This window comes from Trachemys scripta, chromosome 9, assembly GCF_013100865.1.
Source record: "Trachemys scripta elegans isolate TJP31775 chromosome 9, CAS_Tse_1.0, whole genome shotgun sequence".
NCBI classification, from domain to species: Eukaryota; Metazoa; Chordata; order Testudines; family Emydidae; genus Trachemys; species Trachemys scripta.
The window spans coordinates 58,936,162-58,957,416 of record NC_048306.1 but is presented as its reverse complement, the minus strand read 5'-3'; the positions used below and the strand labels follow the sequence as shown (position 1 = coordinate 58,957,416).

The 21,255-nt window shown below is 42.6% G+C and overlaps 1 protein-coding gene across 1 annotated transcript in view; it reads left to right on the top strand.

The window, feature by feature from the left end:
* Nucleotides 1-20,352, top strand: part of AMER3 (APC membrane recruitment protein 3) — a 54,126-nt gene extending 33,774 nt beyond the window's left edge. Inside the window, exon 3 of the mRNA XM_034782515.1 lies at nucleotides 18,366-20,352. The gene's annotated coding sequence lies outside the window, so the exon portion shown is untranslated. The remainder of the gene's footprint in view (nucleotides 1-18,365) is intronic.
* Nucleotides 20,353-21,255: the final 903 nt, after the last annotated feature.

Here is a 21,255-nt window from a genome sequence, read left to right as displayed (position 1 = left end):
CAAGGTCCCTCACCAAAGGCTCTTAAGCAAAGTAAGCAGTTGTGGGATAAGAGGGCAGCCCCTCTCATGGATCAATAATTAGTTAAAAGATAGGAAAACAAAGGGTAGGAATAAATGGTCAGTTTTCAGAATGGAGAGACGTAAATAGTGGTGTCCCCCTAGAGGTCTGTACTGGGACCATGTCCTATTCAACATGTTCATAAATTATCTGGGAAAAGGGGTAAACAATGAGGTGGCAAAATTTGCAGATGATACAAAACTGCTCAAGAGCTAGTTAAGTTCAAAGTTGACTGTGAAGAGTTACAAAGTGACCTCACAAAACTGGGTGACTGGGCAACAAAATGGCAGATGAAATTCAATGTTGTTAAGTGCAAAGTAGTGCACACTGGAAAACATATGCTCAACTATACGTACAAAATGATGGGGCCTAAATTAGCGGATACCACTCAAGGAAGAACTATCCACAATGACTCCTATATCTTCGAAAACATCTGCTCAATTTGCAGCTGCACTCAAAAGAGGAACCATAAGAAAAGGGAAGATAAAAAGATAAAAATATCATAATGCTTTGATATAAATGCATGGTACACCCAAACCTTGAAGACTGTGTGCAGTTCTGGTTGCCCCACCTCAAAAAGATATATTAGAATTAGAAAAGGGAAACAAAATGATTAGGGGATATGGAACAGCTTCCATAGGAGGAGACATTAAAAAGATAAGACTGTTCAGCTTAGAAAAGAGACAACTAAGGGTTGGATATGATAGAGGTCTATAAAATCATGAATGGGTGGAGAATAAGTATTATTTACGCCTTCTCATAACACAAAAAACAGGGCTCACCAATGAAACTGGTAGGTAGCAGATTTAAAAACAAACAAAAGGAAGTACAGTGCATTGTGTGAAGAAGTCAACTTGTGGAACTCGTGGCCAGGGAATGTTGTGAAGGTCAAAAGTATCAGTGGGTTCAAAAAAGAATTACATAAGCTCATGGAGATAGCTCCATCAATGGCTATTAGCCAAGATGGTCAGGGATGCAACCCCATGCTGTGGGTGTCCCTAAACCTCTGACTGCCAGAAGCAGGGACTAAACAACAGGGGGAAGATCACTTGATAAGGTCATTCCCTCTGAAGCACCTGGAACTGGCCACAGTCAGAAGACAAGGTACTGGGATAGATGGACCACTGGTCTGACACAGTATGGCCATTCTTATGTTTTTATCAAAGGCTCACCTCAGGGATTTGGGGGAAGAGGACATGCCCTCTAGCGCCTGAGGATTCATGAAGGAAGGAAGTTCCAAATCCATAGAGAGACCATCCCTCCCTAACTCTGCCTTGCCTCCCCTGCTCCCACTAGCTCCTCCATTTGTGCCTTTTGATGCTTCCCGGTGCAAGGTTGCTGCAGGCACAGAGCATAGACAGTGTTGTTAGAAGCAGCATTAATCTTTGTGTGGACAGCTGTTCATCTGGGAGTGGAATATGTTGTGGAAAATGGCGGCTTCCTCCTCCACTCCACACATACACTAAGCCAGAGATGCTTGATTGCTATGAAGGGTGACTCCCCACCTTCTGCTGCTTTTGGTACTTTTAACTCTTCTCTCTATATATTCCTTGGAGCTGAAGAGAGTACATGCATCCCTTACAGAGGGCATGCGCCCTTCAGGTGATGTAGGCTCAACCCTGATTTTATTAAATCAACCTAGTAAATCAGTAATAATTGTTATCTAATAAAAGTCATGACAATAATCCACAGCACATAAATCAATAAACTCCTCCAAACAGCAATTGTCATGTCATTCATCATTTATATTTCCTGTCTAGTGCTATAATTAAATGGAGGCCCCATAAATTAAGTGAAAACAAACCATGAAAATATGAATAGCAGCCCTATTTGAACAAAATCTCATAATGATGAAAAAATCCTACCCCAAACAGAGCTCTAACAAAGGAAGAAGAACTAGACAAATCATGAAATCCACCAGGGACTTGGTTATTATCAACCCTAATTCATATAGAGGGCACTCATACAAGAGCAAAGGGCAGCATTACTAAGCCACCAGACAGACTTCTGACAGTTATAGGAAAGATTTTCTTGAGGCTGTATCATGGAAAGAAAACTATTCCAGTGTAAACACTCAAATTGATACAATAAAATCTAACATCAAAACTAGTTTACACAGATATAATTTTACACATTCAGATCAGTATGAAGGACCCTCTCTTTTTGGTAACCATGACTGAAAATCCATTTCAGTTTAGTCATTTTGCATATACTCATGTGCGTTAATCCAAATATAAGAAAAGTTTAGTGTAACAATTTCATTGTTTCTTTTCTTTTTCACTTGTTCAATTCCCATAAATTGTACAATCAAATTGGAAGTTTATTGTGTTAATATCTTGCTATTAACACATTTGCAAAATTCCTTTGAGTTGTACGTTCATGCTTCCTTTCTGCTAGGTGGAAAAATGCGTGACCTTTAATCAGTCGTGATAGCAACTATAACTGAAACACAGAAGTATGTGATTCTTTTGACAGGCAGTATTGCTGTACCTACATCTTTGCTGAAAAAGCAGTTTCAATTTGCAAGCTTTCAGGTAAACATTATTTGATTTCTTTTCACAGATTTCTACAGTTTGAGTTTTTCATGTTTCAGGATTAGACAACCCTTGCCCAGCCCCAACCTCTCTTGGTTTGGGGTGAAAGCATAAATCACCCCAATTTAGGTTGCAGTGGACCCAGTTTGCTTGAAAGACTCAGACAATTTGACAAATCTTGCCCCTGCTTCGCCCCTGCTTCACACACTGTAGTCATTTACACTATGAAGTCAAGTATCAGAGGGGTAGCCGTGTTAGTCTGAATCTGTAAAAAGCAACAGAGGGTCCTGTGGCACCTTTAAGACTAACAGAAGTTTTGGGAGCATAAGCTTTCGTGGGTAAGAACCTCACTTGCACAAGCTTTCGTGGGTAAGAACCTCACTTCTTCACTCTGAAGAAGTGAGGTTCTTACCCACGAAAGCTTATGCTCCCAAAACTTCTGTTAGTCTTAAAGGTGCCACAGGACCCTCTGTTGCTTTTTACTATGAAGTCAGAATTCTCCACTAAGTTACACGATTGGTGACATTTCACACCCACTTTTCCACAAAACAAATGACAGCACAAAGTTCTAAAAAGCTGGTGCCCATTCATTCCTTTTTAATAAAACATCACATCCATATGCTATATAGATTTCTAATGAAAATTTAATGATCCTTAATTGAATCATCCTCATGAATTAAGTTATTGACCCATCATAACAGAGGTTAGTCATGTTTTTAATTGATCAGCACTTCCCTTCCCGCCCCCCCACCGATAGTCAATACACACAAAGAAAGTCATATTTAGATTATGATGCAATGTTACTCACACAGTCTTCTTTCCTAGATACCCCAATCCATTCCGTGTTTGCATATAGGAGTGTGTGTCATTTAATGGATGTCCAAGGTTACACCAAGAAATGCCAGCTTTTTGGACTGCCAAATTTAAAAACCAAGGGGACTGCAAAACACTGGGTTCTGATTAACTGGATGCAAACAGACCTGCTCAAATGGATGCACTGTAATGGGCCTTTAAGAGGTGCTAAGTGAACTCTGTTAAATGGTGCAGTCAAGAGGATTATAAATCATGGGCTAGATTCTTGTCTTTGCTTTTGTTCAAAGCAGCTAGAAACTCTGTGGACCCAAGTCCTTCAAGATTGCTTATCTGTACTGGAAATCTCCAGGTGGCTTAGAGCCAGAGAAAAGGGATGTTCCTAAAAAAAAAGGGGGCGTACCTGGGGTATACTTATGCTTTGGTGACCCCCCCAGCTGCCAGAATGGCCTCCTAAGGTCTTGGCCAGCAGGGCATAAGAATAGCTTTCACTGGCTGCAGAAATGGAGGAATGTAAAGATGGCATAACACTACCTTTTCTTCACCCTGGTACTGTGGTGAGCACAGCTTGTCTGGATTAGAGAATTTGGGCTCAGAGTATTTGCACAATGTACAGGGGCAAACACAGCAAAGGAAGCATGTGAAATAAAAGTGTATTACACAGAAATCACTGAAAACTTGTATGCCAAAGAATACTTAGCAGATTCAAAGGCAGTTTCCACAACCCCAACTGGACAAACCACCCCCTTTTATTTTTGAACTTCAATGTGATATTTCAGAAAAATAAACATTATAATGAATCCTCAAGAATTTGTAGTTTCTCCTGGTAGCATTCGTTACTTTTTGTAGGTGGTCAGGGCATCTTGTTTATAGTGCCCTGAGTTTCTTTAGCAGAAAGAAGTGTGGTCTAATGGTAGAGTTGGTCAAAAATACTAGAAAAATCGGCAAAAATTGTCAACATTGGAGGATGGCTAGGTTTTTTTTTTGGGGGGGGGGGGGGGAAAAAAAAAATAAAAAAAAAAAAAATCAAATTCCAGAAAATTTTGAGCAGCTCTAACTCAGAGCTAGAAACTCCTGAGTCTAGCTCTATCGAAATCTTCCTTTAATCACTGTCACCAAGTCATTTAGATCAAAATGCTTAGCCTTGGGTGACTAAATCCACATTTTAAACCTGTATCCAAAATTTTGACCTCAACCTATCTGCCTCAATATGCATATCAGTGGGTTGGGATATCAAATTATAAAACAGAGATATTGTCTCAAGTTGTAATCATGTTAGTCCAGAAGTCAAAGAATAATTAAAAATCACAATCTTATTGACCTAATTACATATAACACTGAGGGGATTAAGTAGATCAGGTGATCAGTAATGGCATAAGGAGACTGCTAGAAAAATATAGCATAGCACAATCTTATGTATTAGTGTTGTATTAATTTAGACAGAATACGTGGGCCCAAAGAGTCAAATCTGTTAACGTGACCCTGAAATGATCCAACATTAAAGAGTTTTAAACAAGGTTCAGGGTTTGGTATACAGCAGGGGTTCTCAGACTTTTATACTGGTGACCCCTTTCACACAGCAAGCCTCTGAGAATGACCCCCCTTATACATTAAAAACATTTTTTTATATATTTAACACCGTTATAAATGCTGGAGGCAAAGCTGGGTTTGGGGTGGAGGCTGACAGCTCGTGACCCCCATGTAATAACCTCACGACCCCCTGAGGGGTCCTGACCCCCAGTTTGAGAACCCCTGGTATACAGGGACCTCAGCCTGCTTAGTACCATGGCAAACACACCAGTAACAAATGTTTTAACCTTTTATTAAAGATACAGAAAAAGGAAAAAACAGTTAAAGCATTTCAAATTTAAAGAATTAAGTAATCATGCAGTGTTGTTGTAGCCATGTTGGACCCAGGATATTAGAGAGACAAGGTGGATGAGGTAATATCTGTTATTGGACTGACTTCTGCTGGTGAGAGAGACAAGCTTTGGAGTGTGCACAGAGCTCTTCTTCAGGAGTTTATTAAGTACGGCTTTCATTTTAACAACATCCCTTATTCCCTTTAGCTAGAGAGAATTTTTAGAAGGAAATTCCCCCAATATGACAGTCTCTTAGAGGGTATTAAAGATATTAACAACTGTCTGTTCGGGGAAAAGAGAATAAGTTAGTTGAAATGAGCTGGAGCTGTGGTTATTGCTATCTGATCCTGTTTCCTAGAAGACAAAACAAGACCTATGCACACAAAAGAGGAAGGAAGAGAACAGCAAAGATTAAAAAAAAATGCAGCTTCCGGCTCTGGTGTTGACTTTCATGCGCAACCTCACTGCTGGAGAAAGACAGGCATGACACATGATCTTATCAGCCAGTCCGAGACCTGGCAAACTTGTACCAGCATTGGGCTCTTTAAGGCATTGCTTTTAGCTGCCTCTTTCTGGTCACAGTCTTATGGCAGCATTGCAAAATACGAAAAATGTGCAGACTTGGCTGGCAAAGCCAGACTCTTGTCACACAAAAGGAAAAACGAAAGGGACAAGAAAGTGAAGAAAAAGGACGCATGGTGGCGGGCGGTGACAGTCTCACATCCCAGGTGGTGGATGGGATTTAAACAGAGCCAGAGGAGGTAGTGATGTCATCTGGGTCCCTCTCTTTGGCCTAGTCTGGAGAACATCTCCCAGGATGAGGACGACAAAGACCCAGCAGTGTTACAGTGCATCCCAAGGTCCCAAGAGAAGGCAACCATGATGGTGAAGCTTGTTCTTTTCTGTTCTCCTGTCTTTCAGTCAGTGTTCACCAATTTCCCCCCAAAAATCTCTTTTTGAGGGTCCCAAAGGAAGTGGTGTGTGAAATAGCCCCTCCCTCATTATTTTATTCACCAATTTGGTGTCATTTCTGACACCAATTTTGGACCACTGATTTCTGGTCTCACACGTCTCTTGTTTATCAGGCATGATCTTAAAGTCCTTGAACTATATTTGTAGGCCTTTTTTCCCCCCCCTTTTGCACTTATCCCCTATCAACATTTATTGTTATAGGTTATTGTGACACTGTGGAAAAATGGATAAAAGTTTATAGTTAGGCTCACAACTGTAGGCCTACTCGGTCCCAATTATTACCCCATATTCATATTTTATTAGGGACTAAGCTATTACCTTCTGATAACAGCCCAGAGTTGTGGGCTCTGTCTTTTTCCTCATAGACCAGTATCTATGTCACAAAATTCAGTATCACAATTGGCACCCCTTTGGGAAGTCTCAAGCTGACTGGATATGGAGATGGAACCTCGGTAGTTCAGGGCTGAGTCACAGAGGTAGGTAGGGTGGAAGCCTGCATTGCTGTTGCACATGCTGTACCTATTATGTGGAGAAGAATGATTTAAGTCTATATGGCACTTAACAAGTAATAAATTCAGTATAGGCCTGAATCCAGAGGTTGTTAAAATTAGGCCTGGCAAAACTCAAATTTTATTTTTTGCATAATTTTGATGGGTAACATTAAGGTTACCATATTTTAATAGTCCCAAAAGAGGACACTCCACGGGGCCCCGCCCCCGCCCCACCTCCAGCCCCACCCCAACTCCGCCCCTTCCCCAAAGTCCCTGCCTCAACTCCGCCCCCTCCCCTGAACACTCCGCCCCCCCTGCTCCTCCCCCTCCCCTGCTTCCCGCGAATCAAATGTTCACGGGAAGCCTGAAACAGGCAGGCAGCAGGTAAGCTGGGGCTGGGGCAGTGGGGAGGGCGTGAGGAGGCGCGGCCCAGTCTGGCCCCCCTGGCCGAGCGGCTCCCTCCGGCGGCTGGCCCCAGCCAAGAGGCTCTGGCCCTGGCATCTCCGGCCCGGCTAGGCCCGGGCGCGCCGGCCTTAGCTGAGTGGCACCGGCCAGCAGCCAAGCACCCCCAGCCCCGGTCCCAGCAGCTCCGGCCCAGCTCGGCTTGGGCCCCGGTTCAGCGGCTCCGGCCCGGTCCGGCCCCAGCCCCGGCCAGCGGCCAAGCACCGCTGGCCCCAGCGGCTCCGGCTCCGGCCCCAGCGGCTCCAGCCCAGACCCAAGCCCCACGACTCCTCCCTATTTTCCCGGACATGTCCAGCTTTTTGGAATTTCCTCCCGGACGGGGATTTGAGGACCAAAAAGCCGGACATATCCGGGAAAATCCGGATGTATGGTAACCCTAGGTAACATCAATGTATATTTTTAAGCATTTTTAATTTTTATTCATTTACATTTTCACAGTTGCAGACAGTTATGGGTTGGTCAGAATTATTTATGACAGATTCTGAGGTTCAAGGAGTTAAAGCTTTATACCCATTAAAACACAAGTTGTATTTTTCAACATGTGATGTTGACATAGTAAATGTCTATAAATCAAACTAATAAGTTCTCAAGGAGCTTTTGTCTTACTTCACCTATCTGTAAAATTTTTATTATTACTTAGAAAACCATATTTTCATTATGTGTGAGAGGAGAGGATGGGGGGGTGAAAAATCAACGTTGACTGACATTTAGCTATAAAAAATTAATCCTTCCAACACTAGTTAAAGTCAATGGAAAGATTTCCATTGACAGACTTCATTGCACCTGATGCCAAGCCCATTCAAGCCAATGGAAGTCTTTCCATTGGCTTGAATGGGCTTTACATCAGGTGCTATAAAGTCTTTCAATTGACTTTAAGGGGTTTTGGATCAGGCCCTAAAATGTTTAAAAGACAAGGTTTTGAGAATCCTACAAGAGGAAATGCCTATAATTGCAGTACTTTTAGCTTTTTTATTCAAAAGTAAAAACAGTGGAATGGAAAACATGTAAACCATTCTTGAAGACCCACTGTTCTAGCCTGGCTGTAACCAGTGCTTTTGATCTATTGGTGTGGAACTCTCAGTTCAAGGAGGATTTCTTTTTTCCTTTTACTGAGTTGCTGCTAACCAAACAGAAATAGAAAGCTGTCCAGGCATCCTCCCAGATACTTGCTGAGGTTGCACTGTGAAAAGTTCAAAGCCAGTGGGGGGGGGGGGGGGGGGAGAGAGAATTGTCTAATTCAAAGTCAACATCAGTCTCAGTGCTGCAGGACAGAAGCTGGGCTCATTTCTATTTATGCACACGTGAAATGCAAAAGTGCCTCACCCTATTCAGAGTCTAGGGCTGCTGTGAGATCCAACATCTTCAGCAAGGATGATTTTGATTAATACTGCTCCAGGGCAAGACCTCTACTGAGGATTAATGACTAGCCAGAGAAGCCGATGGCTAGAGGCACTGCTGAAGGCCATTTTCCCAAACTGATCGTTAATCCCTAGAAATGCCCTGCACAGACATTTTTATTGCTATCTAACAAAATACGAGACACAAAACATCCTAAATACTTTTAAGTCTGAGACTTAATAGCTGGGCAGTGTTAAAGAATGAATACCCTGGAATTAGTCAGCCTGACTATTTTAATTTTTTTTGTTTAGCTTATGATTGGTCACTAGCTATAATAGTTAGTCTTAAAGGTGCCACAGGACCCTCTGTTGCTTTTTACAGATTCAGACTAATACGGCTACCCCTCTGATACTTTGCTAAAATATATATAGCTTTCCTGTTCCCTCAAATCGGTTACCTTGTTTTGTCCAATTGTATTTCCTGATCTTCTGAATTATATGAAACTCCCTCTGTTACTTAAGTTAAATCTAAATGATTTTTGGAAAAGGCCCCCAAAATGGCTAAACATTCGAAGCCATAACATTTTAAGCCTAATTCATTTCCCACCCCAAGGCACTTTTCATTTGTTATTTTCACTCTTCTTAATCGAACAAGTCATTTATCTGAGTAATAAAAATAATCCTACCATGCAGCTTTTAATCTATTATTCAGCAGCGAAACGGAAAGTAAAAATTGCTATCGCTATCAATAATTCAACTCCACCACAGTTTTAGTGCTAATGCAGTCACACAGCTGAACCCCAGACTAGTGCCTCATCCATTTTTAATTCCTAGGCGGTCTGCATCATGTGAGGTCAAGCATGTGAAATGTGATTAAAAATATGATTGTGAAGTGTGGGAAGGTCAACTAAAGTCTATTTACCTATTTGACAACATCCAGCGAATACAAATTAGAACCTGAATATACGTTAATGAGATTGAAAAAGAAAATTCCATTGCAGGATAGCAGGTGCCTGTCTGACTTAGCTAAGAGCACAACTAAGAAGATCTTGAAGAAGCCTAAAAAAACCAAGGCAGCACCGAGAGTCTGAGCTAGTAAAGACAAATCAGGAGCTCTACATTCCCACTGCATTTCTAGCAATTTTATTAGATGGTAGAGGAGGCCACAGGTTCTAAATCTCTTCCCAGCTGTTCTCTTCAGTTTTACTTCTGGAGAAGAGTTCTTAAAGAGCTGCTCAAACTTTATCAGAACCTTTTAAAACATCCAATGTTTCTCTAGGCTACATTTTCTTTATTTTTGTAAGTAGGGTGTTGGCAAGGAAAACAGGTTTGCTACTGAAGAGTTTTCAGTCAGCTCCCATTGCTAATTTCCCTCTTGAAGTCAATCATTCTCTCTGACATCACAGTTGGTTGCTATCGAAGTCATCATTATGTCATAAACATGGTTAAGGAACACTGAGGTAATCATACCCTATGACCTTGACAAGGAAAGAAGGGCAGGAGCCCCCAAAAAAATCCCATATCAGTCTCTTCCCAGAGGTGCCAAAGGGATCTTTCCATCCTTCTTAGGCAGTGGCAGAGCTGGCATAGCTGATCTATTCATCCCGCTTCCTCATCAGGGGCGAGCACTGGAGAATGAGTCACTTCATCAATGTCTGCATTGGTAATGGGACCAGGGGGCTGCTGGCATCTTTGCTTGCCTTCCCATTGACAGAGGGGGAAGTATTGGAAGGATAAAGACCCTCTTTCCCTCCCATGCCCTGGAGAAATAGAAAAGCCATCACCCCCTTATTCTCTCTTTAGGTTGTTTGATTGGAACTGATAGTCCCAATCAGTGTGAGATTATACATTCGCTTACTGGCTAACATGTTAGGTGCAAAGGTTTGGAATTTGAAATTGTGCTAATTTATTTTTTCCTCTGAAAATTTCACATGCTCCAATGCTCTGACAGAAGCCTTTGGGAATTGCCTTATTTCTTCATGGCTAAAAGATGCAGCCTGTGAAATTATATGGACTACCTTGCAGTCTCTCTTCAGGTTTGTTTCTTGCTGCCTGACCTTTGTCAATGAAACAGACTGAAATTCATTTGACCCTGGGAGTGAAAGTGTTAACTTAAAATTAACTGTTCCAGAATGAAAAGTGGGCTGGACAAAGGTTTCTGCATGGGTCAGGGCACTGCATCATGCAGATCTTCATTCCTGTTGCCTGTTCCTCTGATGTTTACAAAAAACTATGCATACATAAATTTGTCTATATGGAGGCTTTAAAGTGTACTGAATAGGCAAAAGTGGATATGGCCTTGTATAGTACAATATCCAGGCTAACAAACCAGAGGGCCTACAATGGATTTGGTTTTTCAAAATGCTGTAGTAGAGGTTATCCTAGTCACATCTAAGAGGTTATCCATTTGACTATCTCAGATATTATTTGTATTACTGTACCACCTTAGGAGTCCCAGTCACGGATAGGACCCCACTGTGACAGGTGTCATACAAACAAAGAACAAAAAGATGGTCCCTTCACCCCCAGAGCTTATTATCTCAGTATAAGAAAGAGAGACCACAGATGGATATAGAAACATAGATGGAGGAATACAAGAAAACGGAGAGACAATATTGGTCAGCATGTTAGGCACAGATCTTAGCCATAGGCACCAAGTTTCTAATCTGCCGGGGGGGTGCGCCCCCTGACTCCACCCAGGCCCTGCCACCACTTGACCCCCCCCCCCCCCCAAGGTCCCACCCCTGCTCTGCCTCCACCCCACCTCTTCCCTGCCCCCACCCCTTCACCTGGAGCGCACTGTGCCCTCGCTCCTCCCCCCGTGCCTCCTGACAACATGAAACAGCAGATCCGCAGCAGGTGGTAGGCGCTGGGAGGGAGGGGGAGATTCTGGTAGCGGGGCTGCCGATGGGTGCTCAGCACCCACCATTTTTTTCTCGTGGGTGGCTCCAGCCCCGGAGCATCCATGAAGTCAGCGCCTATGGTCTTAGTGCACCAGGGGACTAACTGTTTTCCTGTTTTTTGTAGGCCTCACAGCAAAGGAGTGTTTTAAGGAGAGATTTGAAGGAGTTAGTTTTGCAGAGATTTATGAGGAGCTCCTCCCAAGAAGGAGGGGCAGCATGAGAGAAGGCACAAAGGTTTAACAAGTGACAATTTAACAAGTGGGCAATGGAGGCTGACATTAGCCAACTGGACTTAACATTTTTATAGAGAATGAGAGATGGTAGGTATAGTGGGGATAGGCCTTGAAAAGTGGAGACAAATAAGCAACTTGTCTGACATAAGAGAGAAGGAGTTGTCAATGGAGGGATGGCAAGCCAGAGGTGATATGGTCAAAGCAACAGACTAGGAAAACAATATTTGCAGCAGCATTCTGAATGGATACAAGCAAGGCAATTCTGCATCTGTCAAGGCCACAGAAAAGGATATTTCAATAATCAAGGCACAAGGGAGCCGGGATGAGAGTTTTAGGTGTGTGTGTGTGTGTATATAGATAGGAAAGGCCCTATCTTCGACATGGTATGGAGAAAAAGAAAAAGTCTGGATGTGAGGACTTAGAGGAACACTCGAGTCAAAGATGATGTCCCGGTTATGGGCCTCAGTAATGGCAGAATGGTGACGTTTTCCATAGTGATTGAGAAAGTGGGGAGAAGCAGGGAGAGCTTGGTCATGAAGCTTATCCTCAGATAGACTTATATCCGCTTGACACATATAACTGATTGCCCGTCATGTTTGCTGACCCTAATTTTCACAAGTTAACCAAACATGCCTTATCCAATATTATCCAAGCTGGCATGACATTGTAAACATAGCTAGGTTGTATTTAAACATTAAATACATTACTGCCTCCAGGTTTGATTTTATTTTATTTTTTTGAAAATTGGAGAATCTGGGTTACCACTTAAAATTTAATACGGTTCACATCAAAATAGCAAAAAAACCCAGCAGTGACATCACTCACAGCAACATTAAGTACATGTATTACCTGTAAGGTTTAAAACAGATATGGGAAGAGATTATTTACCATCATTTTATTGCAGGTTTTACTGTTAGTCATATTCACTCAGTTGTAGTGACAAAGACTTTGAGCATACGAGTTAGCCCCATTTTACAAACACAGGCTTGTGCAAGCAGCTCTCTCACACAGATAGATAAGAAAAAAAACAATCAGGTTGAGGAAGACAGGATGGAGAGGTTGAAAATTGATTTCTAGGCTGTCAGTGACCTTGAGACTGTGAGATTCACTGTAAATGCTAATGCAGACTGATGGTCTGCACAACCTGCAAACCCCACAGCAAATTGACAAAGTATGTTTAGATCCACGGAGCAGAAGGTGCAGTCTCTTAGATTGTGATGCAGTGCACATGAAATCATTTACAATAGCAAGCTGTAAGATATTTTGATTTATAGGACCCCCCATTCCAAAGACCTCTAAGGCACCTAACAAAGTACACAGGCTCCAAAACTATACTTTTTCCTTTGGGTACCATTTTATAGCTATTGCTCTCCAATTAGGATTTTCAGGGAGTCTTGCTTCAGTACCAAACAAACTGTCTGAAACTATATCGATAGCTACCACCTCCATTTCTCCCGCTGCAACCCATTGGTTGATCGCTGGCTGGTACTATTGCTCTGACTGCTCACGTAGCATTAACTGCGACCAGGTAATATGTTGGCTTGTATTATGCAGGTCAAATTAGGTGACCATATCTGTTCCTTCTGGCCTTAAACTCTATGGTTCTATGATTATAGAAATGCTAAATCCTGTCTACATTAGAAGCTAGCATGTCTTTAAGCAGCTCTTAAAAAACATTAGCAGAGATGTTTTATAATGCAACTCCTGCATCTGCAAAGTCAGGGGGAGAAAGGAGGGGCTTTGTCTGGACTGACTTGGAGAGAAAAAAGGAGGGGCTCCTTTATGGCTCCCACTGGACTTGGAGGAGCACCACCTGAGCTGGTGGGCAGGGCTCAGGTTAGTCACTGGTCCTGTGCACTGGAGGGGGGGGGGGGGAGTATTTAAACCCTGCCCCTCCCTCCAGCCTTAGCCTCCACTCTCCCCTGGATTAACATCAGATATACCTGAATGTTTTATACACCCTTTTCCATAGCCTAGACAAGACCAAACCATTCACAGACATTCAGGACTTTTCAGTGACAACGGACTGAGTTTTGAGTTTCTAACAATACAAATAAACCACCACGCAAGATTTACATTTCACACAACAGTACTCATAACCCTTGTGGCCTCTCCCATCACTATCTCAGAGGGGCTTTAGATAAACAGTGTAGTCTAGTGGTTAGAACCAAGGACCAGAATATAGAACTGAGTTCTAGTCCCACCACTGACTTGTGATATTTTGGAAGTCTCTTCATCTCTCTGAGCCTTAGTTTACCCAACTGTAAAATGGATGTAATACTTCACATGGGCAATGTGGCTTAAGTGGAAATTTTAATAAAACACAGATCCTCCAATGGAAAGCTTTATAAAACTGCAGAGTATTATACAGGGTCACAGTCTAACACAAGCACCTTCATGAGTATTCAACACATCCTGAGAACCCAGCAGAATAAGTCCAAGAGAAAAAATAATTCAAATAGCTAAAGAATACCTTGAGCTTTTAAGTTCCTTGTTTCAACCAAAACCACTTAGTTCTGTTCTGGGAACACTAAAAAGTTACTGACTCTGGGAGTTTCAGGTGCCACACCTCTGTAGTTAGTAGAAATGGCTGGGATATGGCTAAGAAATTGTCTGTACTTGCCAGAAATAATCTGAGAGTTGATCTCGGGTGTTCACTTGATGAATTCAATGTGCTCAGCTCCAGCAATCTTGGCATACAAAAGGCAACCCACAGGAATACATCGGTCAGAAATGTGAGTGTTGCAGCAAGGACCAGTTGTCCAAGTAAGGCTCTACAACTCAAAAGATGTACTGCAAATATATATCCAGCAGTTTGCTAAACGAAATGTGAATAAAAACAGATGGAGCATGAACAACTTTTTCAGCCATTAGATGGCAGACTTTCACAAGCAGGGTTTGCACTTTTGACTTTGTGGTGCTGTGCATAATTCACACATCAATGAATTCTTAACAGTTCCAGCAGTTAATGGACTACATTTTGAAGTGCTGGATAGTGCAGATGGTTCATTCGTTATCTTGTAATCCCTGGAAAACAGTGTTCAAATCAACAACTAAACTGCAAAAGCTTCAGAATGTCACAAAGTCACTGCATTCGCTGAATGAGTGTTGCTGCAATGCGTGTGCAATCTGCAGAGATTGGCCGCAGGTTAGCACCCCTCCCCATTTAGGATGGGCACCTGGCTATGACAGCTGTTCTCAGGAGTCAGGAATACATCTATTCCTCACCTCTTTCAATCTGTGTAATGAGCAGCAGCACAAGCAGTAAGGCCATTTGTGCTCTCTCCTAAAAAAGCCTGTCAGGTTAGCAATGCAGAGGTGGATCATAGGCATGTGTCAAGGTGCACTGGGAGGCTAAAAATAATCCTTTGCCCCACTGAGAAGGGGCACGACAGTGTCTCCCAAATGTATGAATTTGAAATGCTAGTAAAAGTCAAGAAAAAGAGCACAACTATAGAAGTTCATACTGAGAAACTCACCACACGGAGCTCAGAGAGGTGGGAACTCTGTGGACATATCCCTTCAAAGGAATCCCCCCACATGTCTATATTCTCCAGCCCAACATACCTGACAAGTTACCTTCTGGCTCCCTCCAGAGGAATAATTCCACTCTTCCTTCCATACCTTTCCCGGCTACATGGAAAGATTAACACTTGACAAGAGGAAACGGAAGCTGTAAATTCTCCTCTATACTTTAAAAATGTCTCAAAGGGCCAAATTTCCAAATAAGCCAGGGCCCTGGGAGCCATGAAGGGTGTGTACATATACATACTGGCAGGGCCGGCTCCAGGGCTTTGGCCGCCCCAAGCAGCCAAAAAACAAAAAAACCCCGTGATCGCGATCTGCAGCGGCAATTCAGCAGGAGGTCCTTCGCTCCGAGCAGGAGTGAGGGACCATCCGCCGAATTGTCGCCGAACAGCTGGACGTGCCGCCCCTCTCCGAAGTGGCTGCCCCAAACACCTGCTTGGTAAGCTGGTGTCTGGAGCCGGCCCTGCATACTGGCCAATTTTAATGATATCTGAATCATCATGACCTCAAAAATAGATCTACCCACACAGAAAATGGAAAGCTTGAGAATAATTTCTCCTGCAACCCCGCAGCCATCTGCTAATATCCAGGCTTCTCTAGATCACTGGGAAAAGCAACAATATAATTTTTTTTTTAAATAAGGAAACAATATATCCTTCTCTTTAGGTGGGTCCGGACAATGATGGGACTCAAGGATTGGCTTCCCTTTTTCCTGTCTAGGCTCTGTTCCCTTTTCTGGTGTATTCAATGTCTCTCTCACTGTCGTGGTGTGCATTCGGCTATGGGGCTTGTAGCAACCATGGCCCAGGCACCACATAAGTCCTGAGATTTTAATAGGTACTCCCAATAGCTTGAATTCATCCAAAAGCCTGAGACAGGCAGCCATATTCCAGAACAAGGACTCAATTTATTATCCCCTTCCCTACCAGTGACACTACAACCCATATAGTAATTCTATCTTTCCATTCCTCACATTCCTGAGATTTAATAAGCACCCCATCACATCCTATAGAAATAGGGAATATACTTAGAATTTTCCCTGCTCAGTTGTGGCTCCCAAGCTGAAGTAACAGGTCTTTCCCCTTTTCGTTAAGTTTTGTTCCAATTCTAGGGCTACCAAGGGAATAAAGTGAAAAAAATAATGGAAACCCAGCACCAGAGCAAACACAAAACCAGGCAAATATGCTGTAAAAACATACAGTGACAGAGGAATTTCATAAAGGCTGGGGCTTGGATAAACATTCAGAAGTTTGGATACTTCACTGAATCAACAGAGGCCTCCCCCCAGGCCCAGGCATCCTCCATCTCTTCACAGATCCCCTGCCGAATGGCAGACGAGATAAGATAGTGGCTTGTGAGAGAATGTACAACGGCCAATGATGCCACTTTGGTATGGCTGAAGGATGGCTAAAAGACCTATACCCCATCTGATATTTTGAGAAGATTATGGCTAGGTTTAGTCTCCACACCCAGTAGCTAAAGGGGGATTTGTCCCTCTACCTTTCTTCAGAAGTCCAATTGTTCCTGTCCCCATCAGTATTTTGTCCTCCACTCATCTGTCCACCTAGACGAAGAGTGCTATAGGAGAGGTGGTGGGGGTTGACTCCATCTCCTACCCCAATCACTACAGCATTAAGTGGTGTTGTGTGTGCTGTAAGGGAGACATTATGCTTGTACATTTTAAGTGGGAACAGAGCATCCTGGCCACCCTCTGCTTAGTTCTACACAAAGGCACCTGCTTCCCACCTAACTCAGTATAGGGTTGTGGCGGGGTAGTCACCCTGCCATGCCTTGAAGGGCTTAAAACAGCCCTGGGAGAGGGCTGTGGCTGGGGAAAAGCTGGGCTGATTTGGAAAGCAGGCACAGCTGTAGCCAATGCAATCAGGGCCCAGCTGGCCCTTATAAGAGGGCGGTGTCCCAGGAGGAAGGACACACACTCTCTCTAGCATTCTTGAGAGAGAGGATCTGGCTACCTGGGAAGTCGAGAAGGGTACCTAGGATGGAGCAGTCCTGGGGCAGGGCAGAGGGAGCTGGGGAGCTCCAGCCTAGCAAAAACCCCAGGCTGCAGGCCTAGTTAAGGGCCCACAAAGGGTACTGGGGCTGCAGAGGGGCAGCCCAGAGATAAGCAGAGGCAGTAGGTCCAACCCCCCCTTGCCGATTGAGGAGTGGTTTATAGACTGCAGTCTGCCCCAGGGAGCAGTGGCTAGATGATGACTGGCAGTAGCCACTGAGGCAAGGTGGGGGTTGGGGGTTCCCCTGGGTGGGGAGACCCAGATTGGGAGTTGCTGCTGGGGCAAAGGGCACCGGGGTCTGGGAAGGACATGGGGGCCAGCGACAGGCGAGACACTTGCCTGCAGAGGGTACTCCAGGCTGGAAGAGCTAATTCCCTGGATGACCAACAGCCGGTGCCCCGCCAGTAAGTCGCACCCCTCTACAAGAGTCTACTGGGATGGGACACACACTGCTGTCTTCCCACTGGTCACTGCACGTACATGCCTCATAGCACTTGGTACTGAGGAAAGAAGTTCCTGGAATAATTCTGAAGAGCAGCTGGGCCTCTCTGAAGGCAATATGCATTGCCTAGTGAGATTTGGGGAACTAATACCAATACATCAATTCCCAAGGATTCAAAAGTCAGAATCACCATATGCCCCAGCCCAAACAACTGCCTACTTCCCAACATGGTAGCACTGACATTTACCAGCAGTCGTCTTCTTGGAAGGGGAAGTCCTGTTGCTTACACAGCCCTTTGTTATCTCCACTGAAGAGAAGGCAGCCCATTTTCCACTATGGCATCTCCAGAGCATCTTTGCACTCTCCCACTATTGAGGTATCTGTCACTATTTGTCCTCCAATGCTAGGCAGTGTTGCAGTGTGCCAAGCAGAAGGGGCTGGATTTCAGTGCTGAGGGCAGTATTACTATATCAGTGCAACATCGACTGCACTGTTTAAAAAAAATATATATCACAATGAACAGGAGATTTTTCTGACCACGTTGCTATTTGTAGCCAATTTCTATTCTTGTTTTTCTAGTCACGCTACTGCATTTATTCTTTCAACTTGTATAATAAAATAAGAACGCCAATAAAATGCACACTAAACACAGCTTATTTTTGTTCTGTATTTAGAAGCAATATAAAATGAAAACTCAGTATGTTTCCTGCTTACATTTCAGGTGCAACACTGAAGAAATCAGTTGTAAATAATGATGGCTTCCCACCTGTGTGTTTAAATGATGCAAGTCACAATGAGGTCAAACTGGTGTCATAAGCAACAAGGATTTCGCCCCAAGGGACCCAGTGGAGATCCTACAGGGAAAAAATCATCCTACTCTGTCATCTTATTAACAAATATTGTTGGAGCTTATGACACACATCCTTGAATCCAGGTTTGCAAATGGGCAATAAACATGGTCCATTTTTAAATTGCAATGAAATTATGGTGAAAGTTGTTCCATGACATGAATGAGTAATGAAATGAATATCTTTTGTCATATTGCACCATATGATGAAGTCTTTCAGGCAACAAAAAATGCCAGTATGTTTTTTTTTTAAAATGCAAATATGTGCCGAATAAGCATTTACTTGGTTTAGATAATTTTCATTCTTTTAGATAATGTAAATATTGTGAATTTCTACTGAACTTCACAGAAGTGCTTAATTTTATTGTAATAGTTTAATCATCTTAAACTTGATCATGCAGACTACGTTTGTATGCTGAGATTTACCACTTGGTTTAAAACTTTTTGTAAATATGGAGATAAAAATAACAGGAAGTATAAAATGGTCTATATTCTCCAAAGAAATTTGTTTACCGTGTATCCTAGTTATAGAGGGTTGTGTTTGAGAATGACTATTAACAAGCTGTTACTTGTTCTGTTTTAAGGTAAGAAAAACACCCTGTTTAAGTGTGAAACTGTGGTTTTATTTAATCCCAGAAAGTCTTATTTTTCTAATTTAGAATCCAGTTAGATATACCATTAACCTCACTTTCATTTTCTGCGAAGAAGCCTCTCAAAGTGGTTTAACTCAAGAGCCATTATTTTCAAGACAGTTCTAACTTGTTCTTAATTGCAAGCTGTCACATACTGGAAGGCCTTAGGATTATACTGGATTGAAACTGGATACATAAAAGTTCTATGGCCTGTAGATTGGACTGGTGATCTAATGGTCCCTTCTGGCCTTACAATCTATGAAAAGAACATTAGCTCATCTAGTCCGATATCCTGCCTCAAATAGGGTTTGACATCTGATGCTTTGTGGAAGGAAAAAAAAAAAATCATCCATAATGTATGCAATTATATGTTGTAATATGGGGTGGAGAATGAGGTGAGGGAAGAGGATTCTTTCCTGACTTCCACAAGCAGTCATTTTACACCTTGAAGCATGACATGTGGTTACCCTTTGCTTGGACATTTGCAGCTGTTAGTCAAGTACTGTAGATAGATTTTTAAGAGTGGATAATGTAGTGACTATTATCTAAATTTTGCTGAATCGGTACAAAAATAACATAATGCACTGAGATCACAGACCTGTGAAATGAAATTCAGAGATAGCATGTGGTTTCAAAATGGTCTCTCATGGATAGTGATGAAGTAAAACCCACCCACTAGGGTCACCAAGGTTTCCAGTACAGGTCATCTTCAGGATGAAAGCATTTGCCACAAAGAACCTGTCCTCTACAGTGTAGAGGAACATTTGTGACCGTCCTTTGCTGCTGAGATATAGGTAAGGTTGGGCTGCTAAGAATTTATCATTTAGAATGTAAAAAGTCTAAAATCACAAATAATTAATCACATAGGCATCCCTTCAGCAATGCTAAAGTGACACACTATTTGTGGGCTAATCAAATAATAATAAACATATGGCTCAACAGAAGAGGTTGTGTAAGAACCTGTTCTTCTTCACAAAACTGATCTCTTCTCTTTTAGAATTATTCAACTGACCTCTTATCTTCACTTTATTTCCAAACTGTCCTTGCAATACTGATGGCCAATGAGCGCACAAGGCCAGAATTTCTCCACAAAGTGACCATACTGTAACTAGAATTAATAAAAGTACATAATACCAGCTTGCTCTTATGCAGCACATTCATCCATACCTCTCCCAGTGCTTTACAAAGGAGGTCAGTATCATTATCCCCATTTTACAGATGGGTAAACTGAGGCACAGGGAGGTGAAGTGACAAGACCTGTTCTCAGGGTGCCCAGGACTGTGAGTCACCTTGTTACCCCCTGACTCCAAAGTGAGGGAAAGTTGCTTGTGTTTAGCTGGGTGTTGGCTCCTGAACACCACCAGTTTGTTAGCCACTCAAGCACTTGCCTCTGGGCTATGCCAACCCTTACTTTGCCTTGCAAGTTAACAATAGGTGCATTACAATCCCCAAACCCCCTTTGAAGCATTCCCCTGAGATATCCAGTCCCTGGCAACTCACAGACATTCTGGATCCATTGTTCCCAAAGGAACAAAACACACCAGCCTGTGAGATTCAGCTCATGTTCAATACTTAGCTTAATATCAGATATATATTTATAGTTAAAAGATGATTAAGTTTATCAAAGATTCAAGTAACAGTGAGTAAGAATATTGGAAACAAATAGTTACATATAAAATCAAAAACAACTTTCTAGAAACTAAGCTTAACTAACAGGTTAATGTCCTGTTTAAAGTCTTCTGCAGCATTTTCAACCAAGGTTGGCCGAGAGCCTATTTTTATGAATGAAAACATGCTGTCCATTTACTTCCTAGGTGCAGGATACCATGGTGTCTTCTCTGCCTCTCAGCAATACCCGCAAAGTTCACTGTCTTTACTCCTAGCCAGAATACACCCCACCCCATCCCGGCTTGTTTTTCCTCTGTGTGTCTTCCCTGTTGATTTCACATCTCTGTTAACATTTGACTTCCTATATAAAGAGGCATCCATTGCATTAGCTTAGAATGTTTAATTTCTTACCTCCTGTCTAGAGCAAAACCATTTTTCCCCACCTTTGCTGGTGACTAATACCTTGATACAGACTTAAAAAACAAATTTTCAGTATATATATATATATATATACACACACACAC